At 42.7% G+C, this 26,654-nt stretch overlaps 1 long non-coding RNA gene across 1 annotated transcript in view; it reads right to left on the bottom strand.

Moving 5' to 3' along the window:
• The window catches only part of LOC141276359 (uncharacterized), a 105,044-nt gene extending 78,447 nt beyond the window's left edge, over positions 1–26,597 (bottom strand). Inside the window, exons 1-3 of the long non-coding RNA XR_012325812.1 lie at positions 26,532–26,597; positions 25,909–26,055; positions 11,523–11,602 (exon numbers count right to left, since the gene is read on the bottom strand). This is a non-coding gene — a long non-coding RNA (uncharacterized lncRNA). The remainder of the gene's footprint in view (positions 1–11,522; positions 11,603–25,908; positions 26,056–26,531) is intronic.
• Positions 26,598–26,654: the final 57 nt, after the last annotated feature.

Here is a 26,654-nt window from a genome sequence, read left to right as displayed (position 1 = left end):
GTCAAGCCCCTCGCCAAGACCTCTAGTGAAGCCACATGGAAGAGGTGAGGGACAGGGAATTAGGGTCACATAGAAGGAGAACTGGCTTTGAGGCAGCTCCTGGGCAGGGCCTCCTTGCCCGGGGCCCCAGAGATACTCTTGGACTGATAGACAGTGGGCCCAGCCCCAGACCTGTCCATTGCCCACCTGCTCCAGCTCCTGAAATATACCCCGTATGGCCCCCTCCCTTCAAGCCCACGCGGTGACGGCATTAAGACACTCCTGTCACCCACATTCTTCCTCTGGAATTGTTCCAGGACATCCCCAGCCTGCTTCACTCTTGCTCGGATTCTGCTTTCTTTCCGGGTCTCACAACCCCCTTCTGGGTCCAGTTCTTCATCACCTTGCAATGGATCAACAACTCGATTCAAGATCCGCCTTCTCACCTTCAGCAGCCGCCATCCCACCCTCTGCCCTCTCCAGCCTTCCTCCCTCCTGTCCTCCAACAGACCCAAGGGCACCCATGTCCACCAGGCTCTGCCTTGTGGCTTCATGTGCTGAAACCATGGTAAGGGGTCGCCCAAGCTCCACTGAGCCCTGGTCTTGTCTTTTCTAGTTTATCACAGCCTAATGAGGCCTCAGTCCAGCAGGGAGATGGGTCTGTCTCTGAAGTGGTCGTCAGCCCAAGAGGTGGCATCCAGTCCAGCCCCGCTGCCTGGCTCCAGTCAAAGCTGAGTGGCAACCTTGTCTATGAAATTGGGCGGCTCCCACTGAGTCCCTCTTTTGTCTCTTAGAAAAACTGATCACTAAGAAGCTCACAGCCAGAGATGGAATCCACCCCCTTCACAAAGGAGTTAAGCCTTCGTGTGTCTGGATTACGTACTGATTTTACCCTGGTCTCATTTTACTTGGTTTGCCTTACTCTGTTCTTTTTTGCTTCTCTCTAATTTTGAAATTCTCAAATCCTTAGGAAGGAGGGTTAAAAAATGAGCAAATCAATTAAACGAAATGATTAAACTCAGTAAAATAGAGATTAGCCATAACATGCTCATTCTCTATGTTCTCTAGGAGGTCCCTGAGATAAGAATTCGTTGGGGGACCTTGAAATGAATCAGATAATCAGACACTTAAATGTATCCTGGAATCACAGATAGGCAGCAGTGGAAGGGAATTTAGAGGTTTCCTAATCTAAGATTTGCATTTTAAAGATGGGAATATAAAAACTAAAGATGGGAAAAAACTCACCCAAAAGTCAGGAGTGACTGTGTGTCAAAGATAACATCCTTTATTCAATAATCCATTTGTTTATTGAGCACCTACTAATAACCAAAGGACGGTGCAGCAAAGTGGTTGAGAGAATGGCTTTTGGATTTAGACAGCCCTGACCTAAGACATAGTTTCCTCTCCCTGAAATGCAGATTGTTGTACTTACTTCAGAGGGTTGTCCTGATGACAAAAAAAGACCATACCCATGAAGCCTTCAGCATAACGCATGGCATCTAGCTGAGATGAAGAGGTGTCAGCTACACCTTGCCAGTTTCCAGGCTCTCGGTATGATGTTCTTTCCCCACGTGGTGGAGCAGTAGAATGTGACATTAACGGCCATCAAGATATTGGGATTACAAGATCCAAACTGTTGCCCTCACTCCATCAGCTTCAAATCACAAAGGGAGGTCTTGAGTGAATCACTGATTGGAAAGCTCTTTCCGTTCCATATAATAGTGATTAACAAAGGACAAAGTTATTTCAAAAAAACAACAGAAAGCTGGGACACACAACTCAACTCCGCGCTAGAGAATCAGTGATTCCATTACAGAGAAAAGCCACACAGCAGACTGGGCCCAGTAGGATCCCACTGGTGCCAGCGTAATGGATCAACATAGATGGCTAAATGTCCTGTTTGCCACAGTGACAACTACATACATTCCAGACAGAGTCACCAGACTGTTAAAATGTGGCACAGGTAGCCTAGAATTTGATTCAATCTTTTCTCACTATCTTCAGATAATCCCCCGTGTTAACTTAACCTACCGAAGAAGTAAATGGTGCAAATGTAAGGAAAAGAGACAGTTTTTTCAATCATCGTCAACAAGAACCTTGGGTTCCGCCACACTGGCTTCCTTACCATGCCATGGGGATTTCACAAGCTCTGAGCCAGAGAAACTCCACCTCTTCCCCGCCATGCCAGTTTAGGCCAGTCTTTAAACGTCAGTGTCCTCACGTTGACGCGGGGAAAATAATAGCCACACTGCTGGGATGCTTGCGAGGTAAGCGAGACAAAACCTACAGTTTCCAGTGCACAGTAGAAGCTTAATAGTGGCTTATCTGTGTCTTTGCCTGTACAGTTCGCTCTTCTAGAACGCGTTCATGCCTATTCTCTATCTAAATCCCATCTATCTTTCAAGACCAGATAAAGGCAAAAACTCCTCCAGGAAACTTCCCTACCCTTCTCAGTCCACACAGACCTGGCACTTCCAATTCATTGCACGTGTTATTAGAACCCCCCCATTTATAAGATTAGAGACAGATGGTAGTATCTGATATCCAAAGGCAGCAGGCTGATATCTAATATGTGGTCCCCGTCTCCCATCATTCTACAGTGGTGCTAAACCAACCCACAGCCATATTACTTAGACGACTTATAAATACAATGATTAGTGTAAACTACGTTCTTTTGAGAGGCAGGACCATGTCTTATTCTTTGTAGCCCCAGAGACTAGCACTGTTCCAGAATCATGGCAGAATTCCAAACTGAAGGGCTCAAAACAACAGAAGTTTATTCTTTCACGGTTCTAGGGGCTAGAAGTTCAAGTAAGGCAGGCCATGCTCTTTCCAAAGCCTCTCAAGGAGGACCTTTCTTTGTTTCTTCCAGCTTCTAGTAGTCCTAGGAATTCCTTGGCATATAGCAGCATCACTGCCATCTCTGCCTCTGTTACCATATGGCATTCTCTATGTACGTACCTCTGAGTCCTCACCAGAATCACCTTTAACATCCTTATTTCTACAAATAGTTTCTAAGGCAACCCAGGATTTTTCTAGCATGAATCTCAAAAGTCTTCTAGCTTCAACGCATTATCTATTCCAAAGCTACTTCCACATTTTTAGGTATTTGTTACAGAGCACCGCACTCTTGATACCAAACTCTGTATCAGTCAGGATTCTTGAGAGAAAGAGAACAAATAGGATGTATGTGTGTTTGTGTCTGTAGATAGATAGATACACAGATATATAGATAGACAAGGATTTATTTTAAGGAATTGGTTCATGCAATTGTGGGGTTAGCAAGTCTGAAGTTTGTAGCACAGGCCAGCAGGCTGCAAACTCAGGCAGGGTTTCTATGCTGCGGTCTTGAGGCAGAATTTCTACTCCTCCAAGAAACCTCAGTGTTTGCTCCTAAGTTCTTCACCTGATTAGATGAGGCCCACCCACATTATCAAGGGGGACTTTCTTACTTAAAGTCCACTGATTGCAGATGTTAATCACATCTTCAAAGGACCTTCATAGAAACATCTAGACTAGCTCTTGATCAAACAACTGGCACCAAGATCTAATCCAGTAGAGTCACATGAAGTTAACCATTACATAGGGCTAGGAGTTGTGGTTACGTTTTGCCTTTGCTGTTAACTTACTTGGACTCATTGCTAACTCACACTGCCTTTCATTTCCTCAACCATAAAGAAGAAAAGTTTGGAGTGACTCCAAAGTATCCCAGCAAGCTCCAAACTCTGTAGTTTATAATATGCAGATTCTAGGTTGTCCTGAATTGTCCTCCTCTTCCTTCAGGGCCACCTCTGTCCATCAGCCATCGATTTCACTACCACTCCTGTCCAAATTCCCTTCCCTGAGCCCACTTCTTAGCTAACCCCATTGATCTCAGAGGCATGAGGTGGGGAGACTTGATGCAGATTATAATAAACAAGCTACTCTCAACGGAAAGAAAATTTATCTTGGGAAGGTATTTATTCAGTTGGCTGAGAGGAGAAATACTGTCTCCTTGAATGATACAAAATAAAAGAATAAACCACTTTGTTCAGCCTAAGCTGGAAGCAAACAGAACACCATTGGCACAGCACAGTTCCAACCCCATGAGTTGTCTGAGTTACCTGGTGAACAAATTGAGCAGATAGAGAGTGACAGGCTGTAATGAGCACACACAGATGCCACTTGAATCCTGTGCATATGACACCTTTATTTGCAGACATCTTATTTTCTTTAGCCCCAAAGTCTTCCTAATATTTCAGATTCATGCTGTGATTTTTTAGCGGGATGAAATGACAGCAGCTCAAAATTATATCAATAATACTATTCTGCTCAGATGAGAATGATTCCAAGAGAATGTGTTCCAAGCTGCTAGTGGGACCTCTAGCAACCATCAGGAAAAGAATTTCTTTGTGCCAAGTAATTAGGTAGAGCATTTTAGCAAAGAAGTTAAGAAAGAAGGTTGTGAGGTCACTCAGACCTGAGGAATTCTGTCCCTGTCATCCATGAGCTAAAGGTTAAGTCCCTGAAATTTCAGTTCTCTTATTTTTAAATTAGAAATAATAATATATCCACCTTATATAATTTTGATGATTGAATGAGAAATGTATCATGTATATTGTAAAGTACATCACAAAAACGATGGTGCATAAGAAATGCTCACAAAATGAAAACACTTAACTGAGGTTCCCAGGAGAGTCTCTAGGTGGGAGATTAGGTTACTATTCAAACATATTACCTTTTTTTTTCCTTCTTTCAAGAACACACCACCTCTCCATCCCTTGACCTGACATTGGCCATGTGGCTTGCTTTGGCCAATGAGATATTAATTGATGTGACTAAAGGCTTGAGAAGCAGTTGGTCTTGCCTCCCTCTGACTTGAGCAAAAACTCACTCAGGCTGGCTGGCCTGTCCCGGGTGAGGGCAGGAGAAACAAAGATCAGAGAAGCCACAGTGAGCTGATCCCAGTTGCCACTTAGAAGTGTGTGGACGCCCAGAAGAAATCACACCCTCAGCGGACCCACAGAGCCATGAGAACAAAGGTTGTTGTCGTAGGCTACTGAGTTTGAGGTTGGTTTGTTAGACAGTAATTTTGTGACATTAACTAACTTACTGTCTCTCTTCATAGGATGATCTTATATCTTAGTTTACCCAGAAGTGGCTTGGTTTACACCTGTTTTTCAGTGTCTCATCTGTTTAACATTTTCTAGATTTTTCTTTTTCTTCCTTTCTTCCTTTCTTTTCCTTCCTTCCTTCTCTCTTTCTTCACTCTTTCCTCCTTTTAAACACAGTATTATATTTACTCATTGAACTGAAAAGAGCTCAGATGGGTTTGGTAGACCTTCACTTTGCCCTTGAAGTCTCAGCCATGATCCATCTACTGGCATTGAATGTACTCAAAAGAGACCCACGGTAACATATGATTAAATCTGAAGGACGGCAGAAAAAACACCACACCTCTCTTCTCTTGACCCTTTACAGACAGAATGTAACTAACCTCTTTCAACGACAACATGAAGAGGACTTGCAAATAAGACAAAGTGCACTCAGACACTAGGAGCTGAGGACAGCTAACTCCTTCCATCCTTGAGTGGCAGTGAGAGAAAGACCTGAAGCTGCCGCCCATCACCTGGTGGACCACACAGCTGTGCCAGGGCCACGGTGAAGCCTGCTCCTAGGCCAACTCAGAAGGCTATAGAGGAAACTAGTAAAATATAGGTTAGATATATATGAAGTACGTGCAGGAAACAGTCTGAGAATCCTGCTTTACAGAGTTTAAAGAGAAGGGGGTATCATGTATTATTTAATTTAAACTTACAACTATTTTTCATGATTTTATTTGAAAGTAATATTGGCATCAGAGAACTCAAAATAGTGCACGTGCATGGTTAATGAAATATAAAGTAGAAATCTCTGTTTCTGAAGAAAGTTAATTATGACACGTCACAAAACGCTAGTAAACATTTATCTTCCACCATGCAGGCTGTTGTGACATCGCTAACCACACAAAAACGAAAAGACCAATTGTACTGAAGAAGCATCAGTACCCATTTCAAAATTAGTTTAAGAAGACAGTGGCCTGACAACCTTGATTTAACACACAAAGTGGCAGAAGGTGTGTTTGTAATTATTTTACGGAGCATGACTTTGAATTTAGATCAAATCACAGTTCAAATTAAGTTGGCTCTTGTTGGATTCTGAGTTTTCTCGCTCACACACCAAATGTGAAACTATGATTTTTAACACGTTAGCTCTATTGAAAGAAGTTCACAAAGAGTTAAATGATTCCTATTTTACATAGAAAAGATACTTCACATGGAAAGTCAACTTATTTCAATAATGGATCTTCTTTAAATTCATGAAATCAAAGAAGAGCTATTTAAATGTTACTGCAAATTCAGTTGAAAAGTTCCACATTAAATGGTACAGATGAACGGGTTGGCAGGGCAGAAATAGAGACACAGATGCAGAGAAGAAACGTATGGACACCAAGGGGGGAAAGCAGCGGGGGGGGGGGGGGGGGTGGTGGTGGTGGGATGAATTGGGAGATTGGGATTGACATATATACACCGATGTGTATAAAATGGATAACTAATAAGAACCTGCTGTATAAATTTAAAAAAAAAAAGTTCCACATTAAAGATTAAAAAAATTTGTTTTCACAATGCCATCTAAAAATAAAATTTAAAAACCTGTGGAACAGAACTGGAATTGGTTGTAAGGCAAGCATAATTAACAATGCCATTTACCCCTGAAACGAATATAACATTGTATGGAAATTATACCTCGATAATTTAAAAACAGAAGCCATTCAGACGAGCTGCAGTAATCTACCAATCAAAATAAAAGCTGTAGTCGTCAAAAGATAAACATAAATACACACATGCAAATAAACATCCCAAGTAACTAAACTACGAAACCGTTAACAAATGTTAAATATTAAAAAAAAAAATCAGCATACGTGTGTCGGCAGTCTTTATTCCCTTTCTTTAATCAGAGTTTACAAATGTTTGATTTTTGCAGAACTACTCTGTAAGTGAGCCTAAGTACTCTGCAATGCCATTACACTTTTTGTAAACAGACCTCTAAATTTTGGTTATATTCTGTTCAAAACCAAATGGGACACACACACACCCGAACTAAACAAAATAACTCCTGCAGCTTTTGAAGCTTTTAACAAATTCCAATTAATAAAACAAAGCTTAGGCTCTGTTAGTTTAAAGAGCTGTGATGGTGACAGCAGTCATGTCTGATAATGTCACTACAGGCCCCGGAGGACGTAGGTGCCATTTATTGTCCCTGCTTGATGAAAGGAAAACACGTACAGAGGCGAGAAGTGCCCACGGATCCAGGAGTAAGGCAGGAGAGGTCACGGCCTCAGTTTACACATGTGTAAAATGGGGGTGGTATCAGTACTGGGCGTACGTATCAGTACGCCCTCACAGAGCTGCTTTGAGGATTGAACAAGGACATGGATGGAAACTGCCAGGCTCAATAAATCTAAGTGACTGTTGTCAAAAAACGAAAACAAATAAAAAAACAAATATTACAAATAAGAAGACATTAAACCTTATTCCAAGAAAAGCAAGAGTAGAAATGAACAAGGATGAAGGTGTAAATGATGTACAGGCTTGAGTTCTGAAATTCCTTAATACGTTTGACAGAATATTCTAAATAATTGCGAAGAGAAATAACTTATTGGAAGAGTCTTGTCTAACTATACATTGGAGGAAGAAAGGTACTCGAATGAGGCAAGAATAGGGCCTGGGACAATATTTGGAGTGAAATACTTATACTCTTGAGTATGAAGGAAATGTTTAAGGATATCCTTCAAATACAGAATGTGTCTGGTCCTACCAAATACTTCAGCAACCATAGAGCGTGTTTTCACAATTAAAAACAGGGTCTAGATAAATGAGTCAGTTCCAAGTGTCAAATTTCAAATTTTTTGGATTTTAAAATGAAACTGATTGGAGACAATTCATTAAAATTAAAGCACTAAGACTATTGACAAAATTCAGGAAAATATTGACATAATTTTGGAGACATAAATAGCTTAAAAACCGTTTAAATGTAGGAATATACTCTAAAGCTTTTTATTCAGCTTAGACTATGTTTTGTTTCAGAAAATCCATATTAAGATGTTTTGACGTTCGCTTTAACGTACATGGACAAATATTGGTTTTCAGGGGTGTGTTATTTTTAGTTTAAAAAGAATTTTATTTTTGAAAATAGTTTTGAATAGAACTACATTATAGACCATCAATGTTATAAAATTAATTTGTCAGCCAATAAATAAATTTTTAAAGAATATCAAATTTCAATGATTTGGGCCTCAAAATACACCCTGGGTTGAACAGTAAACTTGAAAGTAACTCCTATTTTAAGTTCCCTTCCAGTGCAATGGTGTTTTTCATTCTAAGCAATAGCAATTGAAGAGTGCTTCAAAATTCCCATTTGCATTGCACAGAAATAAACAGAACAGAGTTTGGGTGTCCAGTCATCCTGGGCCCAGTAACGCCAAATGACAGATGCTCCTGGACAAGGAAGCAGAGGTCTGCTCCTAGCAGCTTCTAATTTCTCTCTCTCTCTCTCTCTCATTTTTTTTTTTTTTTGGACTTTTTGTCTCACCCCAGCTCCCCCATACTGAAATTTGCCCTTAATCTGCAACTCTTCAAAGTCCAGGATTTGGGTTAAGAAAGTTCTGTGTAAATCTTTTTAATGGCGGTTTGGTTTTGATGTTCTCATGAGGTACTGCTTGCATTCTTTTAAACGTCTTTAAACATCGCGATTCACATTTACTTAAAAGAATCTCTATTAAGTAGTGAGAAATGTCAACAATGTGAGTTAAAAACAAGATACTCTTTTGTGGTCACAAGCCAAAAAATGTTTTTAAAAAACTTACTTTAAGGCCATATCCTTACCTATGTGCCAGCTACCAGCTAAGTGGAAAGCGTTAAATTCATAGCTCAAGTGACAACCCATGTGTCATGCCTGTTCTTAATTACATTACATTGGTCTAGAGGAAACGTGGTTTCAGGGTCTTTGCTGCATTACAGAATGCAGCCGTAGAAAGTCAGAGTGACGTGGTCACCAAGAGTTTTAGAGAAAGTTATGGTAAGCTTCTGGCACAAAGACCAAGGTTTTTTCATCGTTCAAAGTGGACCTGATGGCTCACAGCAAACAAACCTGTTACAAAGTGTTTTCTATAAACCATGAATCATGTGTGGTGCAAGAGTGTGCCTCTCCGCTGCATCCTCCTATTAGTCATTTCTATCTTTATTGGAGGTTTAACCCTTAATGCTTCAGGGTTAATACCTTTTGAAAATAACTCAGACGAGAATGCTGAGGTCAATTTAACGTGACAATGCATGAGTTGCCACGTATGGGTCTTTGCATGCTAGGATCTATTTCTTAGTATAAAACACACATGTTGCAAAGGTCATAGATACTCCCAAGGACTTGAAGCTAAAATGAAGGCAATTTGAAGACCCAATATCCAATAGCAATCATTCATGCAATTCTCAGGACAGGACTTTCCAGATACAACTTTGACACATGTGAGCAGTGCAGTCACCATTCTCACATGGCTGTGATCCTTTTCATTTTAGATGACACTTCTCTATATGTCATTTCATTGGATTTACAAAGTCACCTGTGAGAAGGATAGACCAATGCTACAATTCTCCCTAGATTTATATATCAAATAGAAAACCTGAAAAAGAGCCAATTCTCCTTTTTCAAGTTTTACATGGCTTCATTTGATCCCGAATACAATCTAATAGGAAAAACAGCGTAACCATTAGATTCCTTCTCTGCCCAAGGCTGTTGAAGTTGAAAGGAACATGACATTGTGCAAACTTGGTCAATTAAAAAGAAAATGTACTGTGAGGATCACCTGTCCAACCTAGATGCACAAGTAACACCATCCTGCCAGACTTCATAGGAACTGAGATGGAAGCTAAGGCTGTCTTCTCTCCCCACCAAGGTCACCTTGTATTTCTTATTTCTGCTTTTCTTCATCTCCTGTTTGGCTCAATTGATTTCCTCCAGGACCTGCCACTGCAGGCAGCCCCTAGCTTCCCAGACACAACTGCATAGCTACAGCTCCACCATCATTGGGTAAGTAGTTTCAGGGCCTCATAAAAACACAGAAAATCTGGATGACTCAACCCTTCCCATGAGCTGGTTCCCTTGGGGTAGAGTGTTATCCTTCATCATCAGCTGTGGATAGGGGTACGCGAAGTTTTAGAACAATGCTGGGAAATTAAATATCTAATTAACCTCTGTTAATACTTTCTATGTGCCAGACACTGGACTAAATATTTACTAGGCATTTTCTTATTTTGTCTAGCTGACGAACCTAAGTATAGATAGTATTATTATTCTCATTTTACCAATGAAGAAACTGACGCCCTGACTTGTCAAAGGCTGCAGGTTAGAGAGTTGTGAAGCCATTCTTTTCGTTCTGGGCAATTTATTCCAAGACTGCTTTTATCCACTCTGCCATATTGCATCTCACAGTCTCTAAATTTAATACTATCTCAGGCTTAAGGAATCATTTTGAGATGTTTATGGAGCTTAACATTTGAAGCCAAAGTTTATCTGGTTCCTTAAATATCTAAGAATTATTGAAGAACATTGGGAATAAAAGGAAGACCAAAGTGGGACACTCACATCACACATTCACACACAGTGAATAAAACAGTGAGACACTGTTGTAAGGTGCAAGGTAATAAAATAAAGATTACAGAAAACAACCTATTTTATCTATGAGTACTCAGCATATGATGAAGCTAGTAATTCAAATCACCAGAGAAAGAATAAACTATGCCTCAAATGAGACAGAGACATTAGCCATCAGGACAGCGTCATATTTCACAACATGCAACATTTTAAATCCTAAATCCTGGACTCATTAAAGGTATACGTTATTTATTTAATACATATTTATGAAACATCACTATTACCTAATGCTACACAAGGCAGCATTGACTCATATCCAAAATGATTCTTTTGTCAGTTTTGTCATTTCAATAAAATTGATCTTCTTTGAGTCTAATTCTTTCACTCACCAAACATTGACTGAGCACATTCTCTGGGTCATACACTAGGGTTGCAGTCAATTAGCACAATCTCTGCCCTTAATTACCAAGTATGTTATGCTTCTGTATTTCCCAAGGTACCCAGTTTAATTCTTGTCTATAAAGAGTTTTGAAATATTCATTGATGGCCAAGAACTTTACTGTGCCGTACCTTGAGCATATAGAAGAGGAACAAAAGAGGAAAGGGAGAAAGAGGAGATGGAAGAGAAGTAGGAGGAGAAAAGGAAAAAAGAAAGAAAAAAAGGAAGGAAGGAAGAAAGGGAGGGAGAGAGAGAGGGAAGAAGGAAAGACGGAAAGAAGGAAGGAAGGAAGGAAGACTATTGACTAGTCCCTGCGTTTATTAGAAAATGTATATTCTAGTTGGACAGACATACAAACAAATTATTTCAATATAATATGATAGATGCCAAAAAGGATATAATGACTGACTGCTAGAATGCACAAAGGAAGAGCACTTACCTGAATGTAGGGATCCCAGGAAGATTTTCTCAAGGTCATGATGCTGGAACAAGGTTCCTAAGGCCAACAGAAGTCAACCACTGGAATAAAGAATAGGTACAGATTGAATAAGTACATACTGAATTGACTGAATAAATAATGAATGATTGATTGAATGGATCAATAAGTAAGGGGATGGAAGAATCAAAAATGTGTAACGTGATTCTGACCTCTAGGCTTTTAATTAGCCACTGGAGAAAAGAGATAGGAACACAGGGACTCAGTTATTTTCCCAGAACAAATCTAAAGAGAGCTACTCTGTTAGAATGCTTTCGGCTGCATGTAAGAGAATACATGACAAAACAAGGCATAAACAGTGTTTTGTACAAATGCTTGTAAGAGAATCTCTAAGGATGCAAATGCTGAAGACAGGAATTTGGTTATTTCACAGCTCAATTTCACAGCCCTCTGGGCAATGTCTCTCCAGTTCTCTTGTATAAAAACAACATTCCAGGTGTATGTTTCCTTCACTCTCACACTACTCCACTACAACACTACTCACTTCCAATGTGTGGTTTGGAAAACCCACACATCAAACAATTCTGTGACACCTGGATGTCATATTATTTAACTTAATTCTGACACTTTCTACCTGGAGATACTGGGGATAGTGTCAGACCCCACAGGTTAAGGGCTCCATCCCACAAGACTACACCCCTCACACACACACACACACACACACACACACACTTCAGACGCCAATTGCAAGTCCAGGTGGTTACCTGTGCTTCTGACCAATAGTCTATAAACTAGAGGCTCCCACCACCCCGTCTTAGGGTTTGATTAATTTGTTAGTGGCTCACAGAACTCAGGAAACCAGTCTACTTACTAGATTACCATTTTATTACAAATGATACTAAAGGATACTAATAAACAAATAAACAGCCAGGTGAAGAGATACGTAGGGTGGGGTCCAAAAAGGTCCTGAGCACATGAGCTTCTGCCCTCGTAAAGTTCAGGGTACTTCAATTTCCAGGTACACGGGGGCCTCCTGGTTCAACCTGGAAGCTCTCTGAAACCGTCCTTTTGGGGTTTTATGGTAGCTTCATTACATAGACATGACTGATGCAATCATTGGCCATTGGTGATTGAAATCAATCTCCAGCCCCTCTCCCCTCCCTGGAGGTTAGGGGGTGAGGCTGGAATTTCCAATCCTCTAATCAAGGTTGGTTCCCTTGACAACCAGCCCCCATCCTTAGGGACTTTCCAAAAGTCACCTCATTATCATAAACTCAGGTGTAATTGAAAGAGGCTGGTTACACCACACAAAAGACATCCATTTCACATGTATTACTCAGTTTCAGGAACTGAGGACCAAAAGAAATATTCGAACAAAAAACGCCCTTCGTTCCATTTGTCATGATTTTATCACATGACCCTGCTTAGATACAAAGAAGGCTTAAGAGAAAAAGCATCTTCCATTTCAGGCTCTTTAAAAGGAATTGGATTTGACCATCATAGAAGTGCGGGAGAGCAGTATCAACACAAGCTAGGTGAATACTAAAGAGAAGACCTGCCAACACGTACCTGGGATGACCCTCTATATCCTAAGATGACACATGTGAACACCAGTTCCTAAATACGAACAGTAAGGGATAGTCATTTAGATGTGTTCTGTAACTTGTAATATGTCTTATGCTTCTCTTATGCATAGGACTGTCCCCATAATAAAAGAAGTGACTTTCTGTTAAAGATGATTTAGATAGCAATGCAGAAAACATCTCTTCTCATTGCTGGTCTTACACCTTATGTCAACTCTAAGGAAATCAATGCCTCCACTAGAAAGATGGAGCTGAGAGCAAGGGAACATCGATTCCATGCCCGGCTTTCTACCAGGAACTCGACACCCATCCTCTCATTCAGTTCTTACACTGATCCTAAGAGGCAGCGTTAAACCGGAACTGAGGTTCCCTGGGTCAAGTTTTTGTCTCAAGTCAGAGAGCTGAGTAATGGTAGAGCTGGGTGTCCATCCATGGCTCGTTAAAGAGCATCCCTCTGTTAGAACATGTACATGTCAGGAGGTGATGCCACGTGTATTGAAATATGATAAACATTCTACTTTTGTAGATTCTCCTGCTGGGAATCTCAGCACTGAGGAAAGCAGGAGATGTCTCTTTGAAGCCCCTCTTGCTTATTCATTTAATATATCATTGGGTCTCACAACGTAGGGTCCATTTTCCTAGTCCAGGACGTTTATACAGCTTGTGCCATGATAACCATCAATCACATTCGAAACAGCTACGGGAATGCCAGTGGTTCGGACTCTTTGCTTTCACTTCTGAGGGCCAGAGTTCAATCCCTGGTCGGGGAACTAAGATCGCACAAGCCACACAGCGTGGCCGGAAAAAAAAAAGGAAACAACTACAAGAACAAAAATACCAAGGGTTTGCCTGAGCTCTGCAGAACCTATTATCCGAAAGATTATGTAATTTGTTTTGAACCCACACATTCATTATTCACTCAACAGATATTAACAGACCATCATGGCTTGGACATCTGTAGATGCTTATAAACGTGGATTTGCGGTCAGCCTTTAATTCACCAAATATTTCCTGATTATCTCCTAGGTGCCAGGCCTTGTGATAGATCCTGATGGCTTAAAGAATCAGCAAAACCTGGTCCCTGCCCTCAGGAACTCTGTTCCTTGAGAATTATTCTTCAATCTCTCCAGAAAAAAAAAAAAGATGTGTTCTGCCCTTTTCCCTAATGTAGGCGCATAATCACACGTATAAAGTCGTAGATTATGTGCCGGCTTTTGTGTTCTCGCCCACTCTAGACGCATTCTCTAGCCTTCTCCACACTGTTCCAGTCCCTGTGGCCTGCTTCACCTGGCTTCCCTTGCCTCATGGCATCCAGTTGGGTTTGCCAATGAGAGGCACCAGTGGGAAACTGGAGGGGGGAGGGGATAAGATGCAGTTTAAGTTATTTCTTTTCTGCTCCCTCTTTGTGTCATCATGGTGTGTGTGGGAGGGAATACGTCCCCCCGGGGACTCTGGCTCCCACTGGGTGCCCTCCTCCAGAGTCCTGGGTGGGTTTCTCCAGAGTTCCAACTCTCACTGGGCTTCAATAACACTGTTTTCCTTTCATTCTTTTGGCCGTGGGAGTGACAATGGCTTGTTGCCTTTACTGGTCTCTGGGTGCCTTACTCTCTCTTATTTGTTCTCTTAACCTGGCACAGACATCTATAAAAAGTCCCTGTGTTAAAATCTCCTCATTTGAACCATCTGGGGCAAATGCTGTTTCTTAACTGGGACTCTAGCTAATCAGAATATCGAAGTTGACAACATTGGAAAAAATCATCAGATCTCTCCTTTTCGTTTTACAGGGACAGAAATCAGGTCCAGAGAGCACGGCACTTGAATGAGGTTGCTTCATCCACGGGAAGAAGAAATACCAGCTCGCCTGCCTCTCCAGCCCCTGCTCCTGGGACACGCACCCCAGACCACCTCCCAGCCTGAGACATGTTTCCTTTGTGGGGTCTGATCTTCCAAGCTTTGGACAATGTCCGCTTCTGCCAGCGTTTAAGCCTGCAAGCTAAGGACATGAATGAACTGAGTCATCCCCACAGAGCTTCATTAATTTCAAGGCAATTTAAGATTTCTGAGTCATAGGTTTCAGCCACTTAGACTTTCCCAGCTGGTACTGCACTTGCCCACACACATTTTTCTTTCAAGATTGCATCTGGGTCTAGCTGTGTGGCTTGCCCACTCTTCATCAGTTTGGGAAGAGAAATTGACCTCCTAGAGTGATCCGTGCCGGGCTATGCTTTTTCCATTTGCTGTGTGCATTGGAGTCTTTGCATGAGGACTTAATGGAATTAGCTGTCTGCAGCTCGATCCAGACTCAAACCACAGGAGACATGCACATTTCCACATTCTATATCCAACACTATATTTCACCCAGCCTCCCAAGGAAACTCAGTTATACCATATGGTGACTCCACTCTCTGAATAATATTTAGCAACTTGAAGAACAAAGACTGAATCACATCTTAACTATCTTGGCCAAATATTGTTTTATATAGCCACCGTATTAGTAATATATATGTTTTATTTTTTACACTAGTACTTCCTGCAACGCCCACTGGAAATGAAGAGCTAGACCTCACTGGAAGGAGCCTGCATGGTCAAGGCATTCTTGCTTATCAGCGATCTTCTATTCAATATTGCATTGTATGCATGATACAGTCAGAACCTCTGCTTTTTCTTTTCCTCCAGAACAGCTGCTGGATTGAGCAACAGTCTCCCTGAGTAACACAGCAGGGAATCCTGGGGCATTTCCCAGACGCAAGAAACAAAAGATGTGTATCCATGGGGAGGATAGGGCTGGAGCTGTCGCCCTCCCACCAGGGAGAAGTCCTATAGTCTCAGGATGTGGGGAGGAATCTTAGCAAGCCTCTGTGGTGGGTCCCTGTGGTTAGGTGATCTTAAGAAAGTCGCTTTCCTTTCTTAGCCACAATTATACAAGGATAATAATGAACACCTTTGATAAACTGGTAGACAGTAGGCAAGGCCTACGTCAGTCACTTATAACGTGCAGGTACTGTTGAAGCCTTCTATGTGCTAAAATAGAAAACCAACAGGGACCTACTGTATAGCACAGAGAACTATATTCAATATTTTGTAATAACCTATAAGGGAAGAGAATAAGAAAAAGAATATATATATGTATATATATGTGTGTGTGTGTGTATATATATATATATATATATATATATATATATAACTGAATCACTTTGCTGTACACCTGAAACTAACACAACATTGTAAATCAACTATACTCCAATAAAAACATGTAATCAGAAAGAGCAGCAAAAAGAATGTCTTATATGTACAACCACAGGTAAGATGCAATCTATACTTTCAATGAACTAACCAGTTGAAAATAGGAATATGCAGGGATCATTTCAGTGAAATATGGCTTGGCTAAGATAGAGCTTTGCACAGTGGAGACTCTTAGCTCAACCTGAGAATTCCTGAAAAAGCTGGTGCTCAATGTGGATCTTGTCAAAATTTATGGAAGTGAGAAAGGTATTCCAGACAGTCAAGAGCCTGAATCGCAATTACTGGAGAATATGATGCATTGCACAGAGTGGTGGGAATAAGGCCACATTTATAGTTATTAAGAAATATTTTTTATAATTATTAGAGCATTGGTGGTTTTTGAAAATCAAGAAAGGGATTTCTGGGGGAGTCCTCAAGGTATGATAATACTCTCCCCATATCCATGGCAACTCTTGGGCCCATCTTCATGGGAAATTGTTTGCTCTAAAGTGCTGACCTTCTGAGAATTAGGAGACAGGAAGCAGCCTAATCCATTGTTTTCTGAATGGAATCGCATTTTCTCAGCATGCATATGTACCCAGCACTGTGACAAGTACAGAACAGAGGAGAAGGGAGAAGATGTGGCCCTTTCCCTCGGGGAGCTCCCGATCTATTGAGACAGCCATGTTCACGTCATATAATTATAGCAGATTAATCAGAATTCAGTATATAGTCATTGCCCAATGATGCCATGCCCATCAGGAAAGAGGATATTCTCTAAACCAGACGCATCAGAAGAAGGAGGGCTTGGGAGTCATTCAACCTGTGTTTATTAAGTATCATCTTACAATAGGAATTCTTTTTGTTCCTCTGGGTAAGACTTCATAGAGGAACTGCCTAGCAGACCCAGAAGGATGACTATACTACCTTGTTCCAGTTTTCTATTACTGAGTGAAAAACTGACCTGATACTTAATGGTGGAAAACAACCACCATGGTATTATACAGTGATTTTGGGCAGCAGGTATTTGGGCAGCTGGCAACTCGGTGGTGTTCTGTTGGGGGCTGGTCTGGTCTGGGAGGATCGAGATGGCTTTCATTCTCCTGCCTGGAGCTTTGTCAAGGTTTGGCCAGAAGGCTTGGCTCCCCTGGGCCCCCCTCCCTCTCCATGTCATCTTTTGGGCCTTTCTGTGAGGTTTCTCCAGGAGGGTAGTTGATTGGATTTATTTGGAGTCTCAGGCCTCCAAGAGACTAAGGAAGAAGCTTCCAGTCTTCTCGAAGGCAAGACCTAGAACTGGCCATGCATCATATCCACCATTTTTTATTGGTCCAAACAATCTCACACGAGTTTATATTCAAGGTCAGGGCATGGGACCCCGCCTCTTAATGGGAGGAGTGTCAAAACTCTGTGGCCATCTTTAACCTGGCACATTTATCCCTCGACTTTGGTCACTTCATGTGTGTAAGACAATCTTGGGGAGTTATGGCTCAAGAAAAAATGTGATAGGAAAAGGGAAAAAAAAAGAAAAAAATCTCAGATGAGGAAATAGGGTAGTGCACGAGAGGCGTCTTTCATGATACGGTGAGTTCCCATACGGTCCACTGTGCTCTGTCCAGAACCTAGCATGGGGCTTGACACACAGAAAGTGATCCGTCCACAGAACTGAGCTGACAGGCATTTATTACTATATTTCTAGTTGTGTGAGTGAATTTCTCACACTAAATCTCCCAGGAAATGTGCCAGGGGAATCTTATTGCAAAACTAGCAGTTTATTGGGTTGACAAAGAGAACATTCAATTAAGGAGATTTTCAGAACACAATGGAATCGTTTCAGTTGTGAAATGTGGACTTAAAAAGTAATCATTTAGAAACCTCCAAGAAGCATTTGAAGACTGGATGAAAAGATGCAGCCCCTTTTCATTCAAGCACAGACTGAGGGTCCTGGGTGGGCACGGAAGGGCAGAGGCCCAGGCAGATGTGGGTCAATCCCAGGTCTCTCTGCTGCACTCCCACATCCAGGCTCATTCTACAACACCGGGCTTCTAAGAAATTGATTTACCCAGAAAACAGTGATAACAACCACCATGAATCCATCACCGTCCTAGCACTGTGGGTACAGAGGGAAATGAAAACATGGCGCTAGGTCTCCAGGGCCTCCAAGTCTCTAGATTGGGGCATTCTCTGCCCATTCCTAGATTCCAGGGAAATGCTTGGGCATCTCAAGGTAGATCAAGATGGCAGGGGGTTGGGCTTCCCTGATGGCGCAGCGGTTGAGAGTCCGCCTGCCGATGCAGGGGACGTGGGTTCGAGCCCCGGTCCGGGAAGATCCCACATGCCGCGGAGCGGCTGGGCCCGTGAGCCATGGCCGCTGAGCCTGCGCGTCTGGAGCCTGTGCCCCGCAACGGAAGAGGCCACAGCAGTGAGAGGCCCGTGTACCGCAAAAAAAAAAAAAAAAAAAAAAAGATGGCAGCGGGTAGAGAGGCTGAGATACCCCATTGCCCAGCCACAGAGCCACCATGCCAGAGGGAAGAATTCTTGAAGAATATCAGAAGTGTACAAATTCCCTCAGTGTAGGCCGGCAGCTGTTAGCTTCCACCCCTTCCTGTTAAACATAATCATCTTCACCCCAAGATTCTGACATACCACCCGAGAGAATGCCGAGGCAACTTCTGAAAAGGCAACTTCTGAAAAGGCTCCTCATGGCCCCTGGTATTCACACCTTGTGTGATCCTCTCCTGTTGTGTTTGCAATGGCCTTGGTGGCTTGCTTCTGACAAGCAGACTATGGCAAAATGATGTAGGATGTCACTTCTGGGATTAGGCTATAAAAGACTTTGACTTCTCTCTGGCTCTTCTGGGGTATTTGCTCTAATCAAGCAAGATGCCATGCTGTCAGCTGACCTTTGGAGAGGCTCATGTGACTCACAACTGAGGGTGGTTTCCAGCCAACAGCCAGGGAGGAAATGAGACCCTCAGTCCAACAACGTTCAAGGACTTGAAACCTGCCAATACCTAAATGAGTGACCTTGGAAGCTGAAGCTTTGGGGGGCAATTTGTTATGCAGCAACAGATAACTAATACAAGCATATAAAAGACGAAGAAAATTTAACTAACTCAGCTCTTGGTCTAGTGCCGCTTTCTACTACACCATGTGATTTCTGGCTAATAAGGATCTTTCATCTGGAGGACAGGTCAGTGGCTTGAAGTCCTAGTATTTTAACTCAGCAGTCATATTCCCCCATGGTCTGACAGTGACCTTGTCTCCCAGTTGCCCTCAGTATCCATAGGGGATTGGTTCCAGGACCCCTCCCCCACTCCCCCTCAGAAACCAAAATCCACAGATGCTTGTGTCCCTTATATAAATTTTTAAAATTTGCATATAACCTATGCACATCTTCCTGTATACTCTAAATCGTCTCTTGATTACTTATAATACCTAACACAACGTAAATGCTATGGAAATCGTTGCTGATGCACGCAAATTCAAGTTTTGCTTATTGGAACTTTCTGGTATTATTTTTCTCAAACATTTTTGATCCGCAATTGACTGAATCCATGGGTGTGGAACCCGCAGTTAAGGAGGGCTGATTGTACTTTGTACAGGAGCCCTGTAGTCAGGGCTAACCCACACTACTTCCAGGCCCTAAACAGAGCTTCACCCACCTGTCCACAGTCCTCATGACACCCTGCAAGGTCTGTGCTATGATGGTGCTATTTTAAAGAAGCAGAAACTAAGGTTTAGGGATATTCTGTAATTGACATAAGGTCAGAGAGCTACTGAACTTCAGAACAAGTGCTCAGTAACAGCTTCCTGATCTCTTGAATGACAATTGGTTGACTTTTGTATCTAACTCTTTTCTAGATGCATTGCAGAGTATGTCAGGGGTCAAGCGCTATGGTCACTGAGCAACTGTGTGATTTAGAAAGAGAATTACTTCCCTGTAGCAAAATACCTTAAAAGTCAGAGTTGTTAGCAAGCTCTCTTATTAGGCAAATGAAGATAATGAAGCCTGAGGCTTGAAGCACACCCCATATTTAGAACAAAGGACACTATTTCTTCAACCTTCCTCCAGTTTACACCCCCAGGATCATACACCATCCCCCAGGTCCACACATACAGGACACATTTTCTAAAGTGCTGGCTTCATTGCTAGGAGCTATCCATCCAGGGAAGGACAAGCCTCAACCTTTCTGAGGTCTGGGACACAAATTGAATAATATAAAATTTCATGTTGTCCCAAGGGATAGCAATTATACCTAGATATATTTTTAATTGCCTAAATGGGGAACAATACTATGAAATTAGTTGTTTGCTTACAGTTTTATATTTTATTAACCCCCAAAGTATTCACGCATATTTGGATGTGAATTGCACAGATATGGGTGAGACATACCATTCATTCCTTCTATGGTCTACTGAGTAGATTGCCCGCTATAGCGGTGAGTCTCCATGCTGCACACACTCTACTCTAAGCCCACCTGGGAATCCAGGGCTCACAAGGTGGAAAGCACTATTCTATAGATATTGCCTTTTTGTTTAGATACGCTTTCCTGGTTTGCAACTATCCAACGAAACCATCAAATGAAATTCTATGCAAGGAGCCCCAATGTAGGACCTCAAAATTGTTTTAAATTTAAAACAAAATTTTGACACAGAAGGAAAGAGAAGAGAGAGAGGAGAAAGAGGGAGGCAAGGACAAGGCAGAGGGAGAAGGCAGTGGCAGGAAGGAGAGCTGTGCCGTAAAATGAACGCAGGATTGGCTCTCAGAAGTGCTGGGTTTGTGCTCACAAGCTAGTGACTTAAATTCTTTGAGACACAGTTTCTCCTACCAAGGCCAGTAATGAACCTCCTTTACGGAGCTATCGTGAAGATTAAATGGCACAAAATTCATAAGAGTGCTTTGTAAACTGTCGAGGCTGTGGCACGTATTAATTCTTAATAGACCTTAACCTGAGCAATCAGGGCCGTCCAAGGCCATGTTGCTAATTGGCCAAGTTGGGGCCCAGATCAACTCAATGTGTCCTTGTTCAGACACTGGTCTACTGGTGACCAGCTTGTTTTTCCCGAACTGAAGGTTGGCTTTTAAAAGCTGAAGAGGGACGTAAATGATCATTTGATTCAGCCTCTTCCCTTGGTAAGGAAATTATCGTTACCGCCACTCCACGATGGGCAGGGGATTGAAGTGCCACTCAGAGCCCCAAAGCTCGTGAAACAGAGGTGGGCGCGCATCTCCCTCGAGGTCTGTCTGTGTGCCAGGTATGGAAACACGTAACTAGATTTTCCAGAACACCCTTCAGACTGAATCTCTTTTTACAGTAACCTAACACTCTAGATAAATGTAAATTTGCAACACTTCCTGGACTAGCTGGCTGTTTTCACTTTTGTTTATTAGCTGCTCAGCAATACATAACAGGATGGTAGACAATTTGCGATATCCAGAAAATTCCCATATGCTGGGTTTCCCGGCATCCTCTAATTTAAAAGCAACAACAACAACAAAAATTTCTCCTAGGGCCTGGGGAAAAAAACGGTTCCAAAATGGCAATTCCTTCTGTATTTATACACTGGACTTTTCCTCGTGGACCATTTATCCAAAGAGAAAAACAGACCCCTTACCTAGCCATGGTAAAACAAACCATCACAAAGTCACCTTTTAATAGGTACGGCTAGGATTCACCTTGGACATAAGCAGCTATTTTTCAAACACAAGCTGTTTGGAAAAAATTGAGAAAAGAAATCCCTATTATGGAAGGATTATAAGTGGGCCATTTAAGCCAAAGGTTTAGACATCTAAAAAAGCATGACGACAGGCAACGTGATGTAGTAAACCTTATTCATTCCCCTGCCCCTTTCTTCCCCAGCACACACACACATACACACACACACACACACACACACGTGACCAGCATAGCCACTGAGTAACGGGCAACCATGGAAAAAGTTAAAGAGTTTCTCTGGGTCCTGCTTTCTTCATCTGTAAAGTGGGGGTAATAATATCTATTCTGATGGGCTGTATAAGAACCAGAGAGAAGGTGGCTAGTCTAGCATTCAAAAGGCATAATTAAAGTATAATTATTAGTAAAGTTAGTAATAGAGAAGACTCTCACAGTAATGGGGCAATTTATGTCATGAAGCTTGGGAGCATGCCACAGGCCTCATCACCACTGGAAATTATCTCTCCATCATGACTGTATCCAAACCCCAGGGTCATAGTGAACTTGGCCAAATGCATCTCTGACAGCTGCAGCAGGGAGGCCGTGCACCCTCTTCCCTGGATCTCTCCCTTCCTCCTTACACAAAGGAATGACAGAAACTCTTCCTAGAGTTAACATGGAGGGATAATTAGGGGCACTTAGCTTCTTGGCGACTTTTACTGATTCTGATACTAAGAGATCTGTAGATTCTATCATCAGGAATATCTAGATTGCAACTCATGCATTAACACCACCAACCTCCTCGTTATTGACCAAGCACACCCACGCCTCCCTGATCTTGAACATCCCATTTAAAACCTGAGGCAGCCATACAGCCAAATAAGAGAACTAGGGAACATGATCAGAGCAACGAAGAGGGAACATCTTGGAAAGGAGTAATTCCAGGGAAACACAGAGGCACCAACCATCAAGTAGGGTATGACTCAAGTCATAGGCGTAGAGGTGGGAAACTGGAGTCCACAAAATGGTGTGAGTGGCCAGTGGGCATGTAGCCAAGAGGAGTGAGAGATGAAGTTGTTGGGAAGTTGTTGAGCTCCAGCCCCATGTCTATACCCAAGTTCCCAGGTATGGTCAAGAAGATTGTGTTTTGCACAACCCCAGGGGTGCCATTCACAAAGACTTCAGTGGGGAACGGAATGTTCTGGACATCCAGTGTAACGAATGGAATGTTCAGTCCACAGCCTGCACGTCAGCACATGGTAGCATTCTCTACAGTTCGTCGTGGAAGTTTGTCACAGAGTTTTGAGCCTAGGTATGGCCTGCTGTGAGAGTTGTTTAAGAAACATGAATGTCATCACCCGTGGTATACGTCAGCCTTCAAGTGACGTAGTAGTCTTAGGAGTTGTTCTCAGAAACCATTTCTTCGATCAACGAACACAGTACTTAGGGCTTCGTACTTAGCAGGAAACTACTGTACGTTTGCTAAATAAATGAACTAATGAGTGATGAAGTGAATTAAGGAGCGGTTAAGTACATTTCAAGACAGAGAATGTCTGGAAAGCATGCAGAACAGTTGAGTGACCTACAGCAACTGGATCTGACTGTTCTACAGAGTGGACCGCTTAATATTTCCCTGTAATTATATAATCTTCATTTTAATTGGCACATCACCTTTTATCATAGCTACATAATTGTATTTAACCATACCTACAACTGTATATTTAACAACCCCTATACACTTTATCGATACTTTAAGCATTTTGTCTATTATTATTAAAAGTTGGATTGCTTTCTGTGGACATAGTTCAATAATAATAATATTTATTTATGTTACATACATTATGTTATGTTACATGCAAGACCTTGTGCTAGTTGCCTTATATACATCTTCCATAATTTTCACGTTAGGTAAAATTCAGATTATAGTTCTATTTTATAATTAATTCATCTAATTAATTATAATTAATTCATCTAAATTCATCTAAGGTCATATAGCTAAAAAGTGAATGAATGAAGAGTCCCACACAGATCTTCCTACTACATGTTTTGTTTTTTTTTTTTCAATCTGAGAAGAATTACTATCAATCCAGGTAAAAAGGTTTAAGGCACTTGGTATAAATTATGTAATTTATCCTGCACTACAGTCGTTTCCAAAGGTCATGAATTTGGCCTTCAAGAACGGGCAGGACTGTGGCCACTGCATAATTTCATCAGAAGTAATGAATGTATCAACACTAACAATCGTTTACAGCATCGGTTACCCATCACTATCAGTTATTTTCTGTCTCCCCAGGTGACAGTGCTTTCTCTTTCCTTGCAAGTGCACTGACATTTACTCCATGTGACCTCCAGCGTGATCTTTCTAGAAGCCCAATCAACCATGCTACTTGCCCCATTTAATGGTAGCCTGGACTCTGCATCTCTTCTATTCTGGCTGGTCTATCAGCCCCTCCCCATTCTAATCCCAACTCACTTCGCCCGCCACATGCCTGGCCACTGCCACCAAGCTGCCAATACCAGAGCCATGGGGAGTTACTAGAAATTTCAGAACATCCCACTCCTTTGCTTCTGCACATTCTTTCTCTCTGCCTGAAATGCCAATGGCAATCTCTTATTTATGTTATTGCATGACTCATAGAACCTTTTCAAGATCCATGAGCACAGGAAAGTACAATTTTTAAATCCTTGTATCTCTTTTCTCAGTGTCTGGTGCACAGTAGGTTTCAATAAATACTTGCTCTGGATTAATTCAAGGTGAAAAAAATCACATTTTCTGGAAAATTCCCTGAAGCCCGGGAAAAGTGGTTCCTTCCTCTACACTTCTTGGATGCCTTGATATCTAATTGCCACATGGTTACACAATGAAATGATGTATTTCCATATGTCTGTCTGAAGCCGGACTAGGAGCTCCTGGGCGTCAGAGACCAAATCTTACTCATACTTGGATTCTTAACACCCAGTGCAGGCCCAGCTTATGGTAAACCTTCATAGATTTCCTGGAACTGAAAAACATCATTCTACAGCAATCACATGAGCTGAGCAGGGTGGGTGTTAGGCTTCTCATTTTACAGTTGAAAAAAGGGGACCCAGGGAGGAAAAACAAAAATGTCTTGACTCAATTTTCATTCAAAAATCAGAGGCCCAGACAGGGCTGGAACAGGGTCTCCTAAACCCCTAGTTATAAAGCGCTGCTGGTGGCCACCGAACAGAGGAGGCTGGCGCCTTTCTTTCTGACCCCTCAGCAGGGAAACAGAGGTCTGTTCCTGAGACAGGGACCAGCACAGGTGTCTTCATGGGACCAGACTGGGTGAAAGGATACTGCTCACCACTCATGGTGATGGCCTGGGGGAACAGATGAGTCCCCCTAGGGTCAGGGACTGGGTCCTGGTTTGTGAGGAGTAGGTTGGGGAGACCTGCCAGGAGGCATGGGACCACTCCGTGACCTTTTCAAACCCTGAGGCCCTGTGGTGGCCTGTCGTACAGTCTATGTCCTCTCTGGCCAACCTCCCAGGAACTGCTTATCACCAGAGTAACTTGTTTGTGCATAATTATAAATTATAAATATGCTCCAGGGGGCATAATTATACAGAGCTCCCTTTTTTGCTCAAAAGTGTCCTACTGTGGGCAATACATGATATAGTCCCCTTTTCCTCCCCCACTAGAAAATATGCATACATGCATGGAAAAGCTCCAAGAGTCTTGTAAACGCCCCTTTCCCAGCCCCTTGGCTTTTATTTATTTATATATATATATTTAAGTTTGTTCCCCCGACCAGATTGCTTGATTTACCAGGACACGTTAGGTTAAGGCCTGGAGGTCCCAGTCTCTGCCTGAGTTCAAGCCCCTTTCCTGACGTGTGTCTGCCTAAGTCAGAGGACTGGCACCTCCTGCAGAAGTTGAGAATAACTGGAGTGAAAAGGCAGCCCTCACCTGATTCTCAGTGTTGAACGCCTTTTTGGTCCACGTGTGCGTCGGGGTAGGGGGCGCCACTCTGGCTAGCGGCCTGGAGCCTCGCAGGAGGTGTGCGTAGGGCATTGAGGGCATTGTTTCACTGGGCCAAGGCCCTCTGGGCACTGTCTTGGGAGAGGAAGAATTAGTGATTACCTTTGGTATGAGTTAAAAGGTGTCTTCAAGCTGGTCTTCTGCAGAAAATACTCAAAGCCTTGGTGGGGGGCGGGGTTTGGAGGGTGACACCAACTAAAAGTAAGCAATCGATTTCTTTTTAAATGGGGAGAAGAGTGTTGGAAAAAGATAACGAAACTAATTTTTGAAACTCCGTGCGGCACCACTGATGCAAGCACATTCTCCACGGAGAAAAGCTACACGTGAGCAGCGGTGTCCTGATGCTCGGAGGATGCCTGGCTTTCCGGGGAAGACGCACGGGTTAGAAAGTCCACTAGCCACCGCTGGAGCTGCTTGGGTACTTGTGACCGGGCGACTCCTGCCCAGCCGCGCGCGCAGTCAGCCTGTGGAGGCGCCGGGACCCTCCCTCCCCGGTCCGGTGCTCTACCTCCCCAGCCCCGGGCCGCGGTTGGATAATGCACTTTGTTTACCTCGCCCGGGCCGAGTCATCCAACTGGGAGGCAAGCGCCCGCGCCCGGGGCCGGGAGCTGCAATGGCAGTGGCAGCCGGCCGCGGGCGCGGGAAGCCGCCCCGGGACTGGCAGAAGCGAGGCT

This window comes from Tursiops truncatus, chromosome 14 (genome assembly GCF_011762595.2).
Source record: "Tursiops truncatus isolate mTurTru1 chromosome 14, mTurTru1.mat.Y, whole genome shotgun sequence".
In the NCBI taxonomy this organism is placed as follows: domain Eukaryota; kingdom Metazoa; phylum Chordata; class Mammalia; order Artiodactyla; family Delphinidae; genus Tursiops; species Tursiops truncatus.
The sequence above is the reverse complement of the archived record's forward strand: the minus strand, read 5'-3'. Positions and strand labels throughout refer to the sequence as shown.